The following is an 8,296-nucleotide window of genomic DNA, read 5'->3' as shown; positions in this document are numbered from 1 at the left end:
TGCCCAACCTGAATTAGATTGTAAAGAGATTCGGTCAGTTCGGCAAATGCAGAAAGGTGGATCTCTTCCTTATCACGGTTGATAAGGTCAAATCCAAAAGCCTTTCCTGAGCCTTGCACATTGTTGTATGCCTTCAATGATGTCTTTGCAGATGCCCTACCTTGGATTGACCAATATTTTCGGTAAGGGTTGAGTGTCGTGAATTGAATTGTTGTAGTTGTTGCCGTAGTTGGTGGGGTAACTACAGAGGGCAAGGTATCTACAGCTGACAAAGAGCTAAATTGGGCTGAACCCACATGTGCATGTTGCAGTGTCTATGCATCCTTCATCAACGTTGTTGAGCGCTTCACAACTTCAAGCTCAACGACTCGGATGGACCTTATGTAAACAAGTGAGAAATGAATTAATGAAGATTCCATTTTCCTTCTTTTGATGCAAAAAACGTCTAGGCGGGAAAAAGTAAAAGAGGGTGATTTAAAATGGTGGGCCTTACGAGGAGTTTTGGAGCACTGTGCAAGCTGCTTTTTTAAGCAGAATTATTGATCCAATTTGGATGTCTCCAGAGACAACTTGTGGGCCATATGTGGATGGTAGCAAAGTCTTATGTTGATGTGTTCCATCAGATAGAGTAACGTGGAAGTGCGAGAATGTTGTTTTCAATGAGGTAACAGAACCAACATCGATTATCTGAAGTAGTTGTTGAATCTCAGTGCAACCATTCAGCAATAGAGGAATGGCATTCGTTGTCAAGGTTGTCTCCATAATAGAATAGGAGTTTTCTTTTTCCCGTGATAGGAGTACCTGCAATTCATGAATTTCACCACAATACAAAATTCTAGTCAAAGAAGATGTGACATGAATGCGGAATCTAATCTAACAAGGCTAACTATTGATGGTGAAACAATAATAAGGGCACAACCTACACGGGGAGGAGAATAACCTCTCATATTAACCATCCAAGGTAGACCACGTTAACAAAATGCTTGTTATTTGATTCAGGGACAAGCTACATATTGTTCAAATTCAGAAGCACCTCAAGCGGCTCAAAGATGCTTATAGTCTTACAGTACCGTCAAAACATCAATGAAATAGGAACATTTCCCAGCCAATCCTAATATTGATCCTACACATTAAGAGAAGTGGTTCAATCACAGCAATTGCCATGTATTTCGCTCACTTAATTTACCCTTTGCAGACCCTTGTAAAAGGTTGAGTGGACTCCTTATGGCTTTGTAATAATTTATGATATATTAGCTTATCTGTGAACAAGGCACCATTTTTTTTCTTTAATATGCTATATTCGGGTGTACTCACTGTGCTTGTGCATTTCTGCACATTTTAGGGATGTTGAATAGCAACCATTTCATATAGCGAACACGCTATTCAAACACCATGTATAGCTATTGAATCTGAAAGTTCACACATTCCTTCAGTCTAGGCATATAGAAGAACTATCTGGGGCCAAGCTCATGTTTGTAATAAGAGCTATCTGGGTCCTCCCTCTTGTCAGAAACAGGACCCTGAAAACAGCAGCCAAACCATAACAACAGTCAGATTCCATCAGTCACACAACACTGACCAGATTGCAAACTATCATGGGCAGTTTCTATTTATTTGCAGCCTGACCAACCCATCTAAATGCAACGATCTGGAAAAGAGGAGTAATTCGATTCCCATTTTCTTTTTGTACAAAGTTAAAAAGAGGCAAATGGAGTATGATGTGAAAGGGGAAAGAATGTCAGTAGTTTCAATATAATTTTAGCCTTACCAACCCATGTAATTTCATGGACTGAAAGGAAGGGATTTGAATGACCTCGCCTCCTACCTATCCTTAGGTGTGGACAATCAAAATTTTCTCTAAAAATATGTGATCATACAATGTTTTGTCTACTAGTATTGTTAGTATGTCAGTTTCTTACGGACCACACATGTAGAATTCAGAGTAGAATGACATATGTTGAAGAGAAATAGGGAGGAACCTCAGCCCAATAAATAGATAGATCATGAGAACTTGCCCCTACTACGGACTGTGTTCTCCTTGGAAACCAGCAGATGTTGATGTTGGAGACATGTTCGCCACAGAGGAAATTAGGGGTGAGTGCTTAACAATAGGGCTGACACAACAGGTGTTACAGTCCCTGCCTTCCAAATTTCAGAGGTAAACTCAGTATGTTGACACTTTACCATATTCACTTTAGGGAGGCTGGCATCATATACCTATTTTGAACCCAATCATGAACTCCATGGGTAGCAGTCATACGCCAATGGTGTTGCACATGGCTTACATAACATGGGATAATATTGGAATTTGCATGGGATGAGTTGACCTAGTAATAAATTTAGGTACAATTCGGTAGCAATGATGAGTTAAACGCTAATTATGTGCATGTTAGTAATGCAGTGGAATTGATCCTAGCTAGGCAACCATCATCATTATACCTGTTCTAGCTGTGTGTGTATGTATATATAAAGTTGGTTGGCTGAAGCTACATATTTATTAGAATCCATTTTGTTTCCACAATGTTCTGCTATATACCTGCATGCTAGAAACCATGGCTGAAGTAATGTTGGGCTGCATTTTTATAACTAATTATGCACGCACTTACCATTCTATGAACACTGCATGATGTCTTATTTGGATATTAAAAGCACATGATTCTAGGCATTAGTGAAGCATTGTCTTGACTCTACCAGTTGTGGAAGCCAAGGTTACAACTCATTTGGTGGTGGCTATTGTTAAGGTGACAACCCTTAACAGGGACATTGATTGTTTAAAAGAAGCCACTTGCGTGTAGATTTATAAAAAAGGGTGACTGACACACATGTTGTGACAGCTATGATGGAGAGATGGTGCAGGGTCTTATGTTGAAGGGTATGGTGATACTTAACTCCTCGCAAGTGTAATACATCCTAGAAAGGAGAGAAGCGCGTGAGGTTGGCAAAAGAAAGGACTTATTTCCTTTTTAGGCATTCCTTCCTTGAATGAGGAGAATCTCGTTTATGGTCACCAAAGGTTGGCAACGATAAAGGACCATATTTGCATTTCCTGCAACTAACAACCATCATCATTTGTTCCATGATCTAACATGCCAGAGGATTGCTAGGAATGTGTGGCTATTGGTTTATACATGTTCTAGCTGTCTGTGTATGTATACATAAAGTTGGTTGGGTGGAGCTACATATTATTGGAATCCAGTTTGTTTCCACGAGGTTCTGCTATATGGTTGCATGCTGGAAACTATGGCTGAAGTAATCTTGGGCTGCATTTTTACAACTAATTATGCACACACTTACCATTCTATGAACAGTGCATGATGTCTATAGCATATAGAGCGTAAGTGAATAGAAGGATGTTCCATTAGATGTCACACTAGCAGGCGGACTGTCTTGACTCTACCAGTTGTGGAAGCCAAGGTTACAACTCATTTGGTGGTGGTTATTGCTAAAGTGACAACCCTTAACAGGCACATTGATGGTGTAGGGTCTTATGTTGAAGGGCATGGTGATACTATACTCCTTTCAATTGTAATACACCCTAGAAAGGAGGGAAGCGCGTGAGGTTGGCAAAAGAAAGGACGTATTCTTTTTCAGGCATTCCTTCCTTGAATGAGGAGAATATGGTTTATGGTCACCAAAGGCTGGCAACGATAGAGGACCATATTTGTATTTCCTGCGACTAACAAGCACAAGATACTTTGATAGAAGTGCCACTACTTATCATGAGAGCCTGCTAGCCTAGAGTATATATAATGAAAATGATCTAGTTTCTCAATATGATTATTGGATACTTTGCTTCATCTAATATAGTGGCATGGGCAAGTTGTGCATTAACTGCTGTAGATTTTCTACATTGATGGATAGATCAAGGTATATGAGGGCATGTTGTTGAAGGAAACTTGTGTTGCAGAAGGTATGTTGTTGAAGGAAGTTCTTAGCTTTGAAGTACAATAACTCCAAATAAAATTAAAATGAAAGTGAGAGCATTTTTTTGGTATGCCAAAGCAATTTGTCTTCTGATCTGTATGCCAGCCATTTGCACAATATGCTTACTAAACCAGTAATCCAGTCACTCTATTATTCAGCCTAAATTTGCTTTCCCGTGGGTAGCAATGCTGAAAAGTTGACAAGTTTCACCTTTACAATGCTAGAATTATCTTTATGCAGGAATTCCAGGGATTTTATAGCTGTTTTGAAGGTTAGGTGTTGAATGTTACCTCTTTATCTGGTGCTCTCAATGGAACAGCTCATGTCTACCCAGATGGAATGCAGTGAGCTTCCCAGAAATTGTTTGATTGTTTGTTTTATGATTTCTTTTCAGAGTATCCTTGTTTTTTATTTGGAATTTCAGATTCCCAAACTATGAGAACACTAACCTAACAATACTTGATCATACAACTCAAAAAAATGAAAATAGTGTTCATGGTGCCACTCAGGCTAAGTCCCTGCAACAGGTATGCAATGTGATGCACACTTGGCTCACCCCTTCAATGCTTTTTGTGTTATTCAATCTGGTCATTGGGACTATTGCAGTCACCTCTAGCAGAGGTCCCACCAATGGCAATAATAATAAGAAGAAAGCTGGCAATATGCGTAGGACTACATTTGATAAACATGGACAAAATTTTGAAGAAGAAGAAGAGGAGTTGCAATTTAGGCTTCCACTGGTTGAGCCTTCGAGGCCGAAAAAACATAAATTTCCTAAGGGTAAGGCTCCAAACCCACCGGTTTTTTCACAAAAAACCCATCGTTTGTCTCCCCAGCTTGAGTCTTCAAATCCTCCAGAGTTTCTGAGAAAAACCCATCAATTTTCTCCTCCGATTGATCCTCCATTTCTGCCTCAGTTTTCAAGAAAAACCCATGATTTTCTCCCCTGGTTGAGCCAACCCAAAGCTTTTCTCATGTGGGAATGAAAAAATCTAAAGTGGCCGCATCCAACGTCTTGGAAGTTCCTCATAATGAAGATATGACCAACTGTGTTAGGAATGAAGATGGCACAAACCCAGATGGTCTATCCACGGACGAACTGAATGCAATGGCTGAAAATTTTATTCATAATTTCAAGCAGCAACTCATGTTACAGAGGATTCAATCCCACAACGAAAGGAGGGGCAAATAGCCCAGCCCCATGGAAGGCCTTGGGCTATATCATTGTACTCGAAAATTTTAGGCCGATTGCTTTAAATCATTATATTTTTCGATTACCAAGGGAGATCCCAGTTAACAAGATACGTATTGGGATAACGCAGGTCTGGGGATAACCATAGAGTCCCGGTAAGTCTCAGGACAATCTCACAGTAGAATAGTGAAATAGGTCTCGGTAGGTATCATCAAAGATATCGGGATAGTCATAGGCGAGGTCTCGGTAGGTATAAGAAATGGACCCGGGCTTCTGAGAATACAAGCAGTGAAAATTAAACAGGACTGAGAGAGACGATGACCTGACCTGGAAGAAATGATGTTGTGCAGATGTTTTCTAAACAACAGCTCCGGCTCACGATTTCCAGCTTCGTTACCTATTTGTGAGATTGTCAAACCAGGCTCCTCTGTCAGTTTGAACACTGCTATACTCTGTGAGATTAATCCAAGAAGGCTGCCGGTAGTTTGATCCAAGAAGGCTCCCGGTAAAGTCATGGAAGCACGGAAACTGCAGAACAGTTGATCGTGCATCGCAGAACAATTGTGCACCACAAAACAGGGACTGCATAACTGGGTAGCTACCAAACGAATAGAAGGTACCATATGCATCTTTCTCCGAAAACACAATGCGCCATTACTACTGGAGCTTAAGAATGCATAAGCTTCCAAAGAGAACTGCACGAATTTAGCTGCAGAACAGCCTTCATGAATATCCATGAATACACGACGCCGCTCTCTTGCAGAACTGTGTGGTTATGCCCGCTCTATTTCGACGCCACGTGTCAGCATGGATTGCAGAACTCTGCAGTTGTGCCCGCTCTATTCCCGACGCCATGTGTCAGCATGAGAAACAAAGGGACGACGAAAGTCCCTTTCAAAGGAAGGCCTATTGGCCTAATTAAATTAAAAACCAAATTTAGTAAATTAAAAACCAAAGAGCGAAAATGCTCAAAATTATGGTTTAAAATAAATTTGAATGAATTCCGGCCATCCACGAGATGATTCAGACATGCCATTTGCATGATATTCGAATATAGGTGGGGATATAAATTTGAACGAATTCCAACCATCTCTTAGATGGTTTAGGCATGCCATAGTATGATATAAGAAATCTGGGTGGGGAGGATGACAGTATTCTGACAACTGTATAGTCAGTGACAATAGTATCGTATAGTTAGTGACAACAATATACTGATTCTAACCTGGATGGGAACAGTATTTTGACAGAGACATCTCATAGCATGAGATTCCAACTCTACATAGTATGACAGTGACAGTAAACATATTATAGCATGAGTTTTTGAACTCAGGTAGGGAGGATGATAAAAATATTTTGACAATTATATAGGCAATGACAACAATATTCTAATTCCAACCTGGGTGGGGAGGATGACAACAATATTTTGATAGAGAGACATGTCATACCATGAGATTCAAACTATACAGGTAATAGAGTGAGTATTAGAATCCGAGTGGGGAAGATAACACTAATATTCTGACAACTATATAGACAGTGGCAACAATATTAATATTCTGATTTCAACCTAGGTGGGGATGATGACAACAATATTCTCAAAGACAAACATGTTATAGCATGGGATTCAAACTATACAAATATTGACAACAATAGACATATCATGGCATGAGTATTCGAACCTGGGAGGGGAGGATGACAACAATATTCTGACAGCTATATAGACAACGACATCAATATTCTCACAGACATACATGTCATAGCATGAGATTCAAACTATACAAGCATTGACAAATATATACATATCATCGCATAAGTATTGGAACCCAGGTGGGGAAATGACAACAATATCCTGACAACTATATAAATAGTGACAACAGTGATCTAATTCCAAATTGAACGGGGATTATGAGAGACAAATATGTCCTAGCATGAAAGTCAAGCTATATAAACTCACAACAATAGACATATCATAACTTGAAATTGAAACTATACAGACAATAACAACAATAATCTAAGAAATCTCATAATACAGATAGACATGTCATAATACAGAGAGACATGTCAAAGTATAAAATTTGAACCCTGGTGAGGAGAATAAGATTACAGAAAGTCCCCATCACAGACCTACACTCCTTGACTACATTGCTCTTGATTTATTTGCGTATAACAGTGAATTGGGTGTTTATTTGGGAAAGTCGAATTGCTCATCGGTATTATTTTGAGAGGTTACAAAAAAATAGTGGAAATTTTGGTAGATTTTTTTTGTTAAAATTTGTTAGAATTTTTTTGAAATTTACTTATCGGTATTATCTTGAAAGGTTACAAAAAATAGTGAAAATTCTAGCTTGATTTTCATTAAAATATGTTAATTTTTTTTTTTTTTTTTTTTTTTTTTTTTAATTTAAAATAATTTTTTGAATTTATTTCTACCCTAAAAACACTTCAAACAACCTCATCATCATTTTAAGAAAATAAATTACTAACATAAAAAATAAAAAACTTTACGGACGAATTTCTAGCCTATGTAAACAACACTCATCTTGACCATATAGTAAAGTCTTGTACTTCATTCTTATTCTGGAGATTTTAGTGATAAGTTTTTATAGTCGGAAATTTATCACTGAAAATTTGGTTTCTTTGATTTAAAATTCGGCAAAACGAGAGTTAACCTTATAACTAAACGGTCTTTCCATTTTCTACATGTGTAATAATTATTAATGGAACAATAGTTGGTTTTAAACACCTTTCAGAGTAAGATTCCATTCGCGTTATGTGCATCAAAATTCCACACACGGTAAAGCCCGGCGTGCCGTGTTTCATTTTGATATTTGTAAAACATTGATTTGTCTTGCACCTTGCCAATTTTCTGCTCAACAGCCATGGGCTGTAATAACTGAAACGACCGCACAACTTGTCGTGTCCAGCAATAAAGCCGACTTCTGGAGATTATTCCAATAAAACTTAGGTAGGTAGACGACAAAGCACCACTTTAAAGAGTTATTTATAGATTTGATTAGTGCACCTCCCACATCGGAATGCGAATTTTGTAGGAAAGTCAAGGTAGTGATCGAATCGGTGTGGTAATGTCAGCTAGTCATCCCACAATTTAGCCAAACTGAAATTTGTTAGCAGATATTAATTAACAATGTATGAGACTTTTTTGTTTATTGCTAAGTTTATTAA

At 38.5% G+C, this 8,296-nt stretch overlaps 1 pseudogene; it reads left to right on the top strand.

Moving 5' to 3' along the window:
- Positions 1–2,003: 2,003 nt before the first annotated feature.
- Positions 2,004–5,116, top strand: LOC149265871 (uncharacterized; annotated as a pseudogene).
- Positions 5,117–8,296: the final 3,180 nt, after the last annotated feature.

This window comes from Pinus tabuliformis, chromosome 6 (genome assembly GCF_031772625.1).
Source record: "Pinus tabuliformis cultivar Carrire ecotype Pingquan chromosome 6, CPIR1, whole genome shotgun sequence".
Classification (NCBI taxonomy): Eukaryota; Viridiplantae; Streptophyta; class Pinopsida; order Pinales; family Pinaceae; genus Pinus; species Pinus tabuliformis.
Note: the sequence above shows the minus strand (reverse complement) of the source record. Positions and strands in the feature narration are given on the sequence as shown.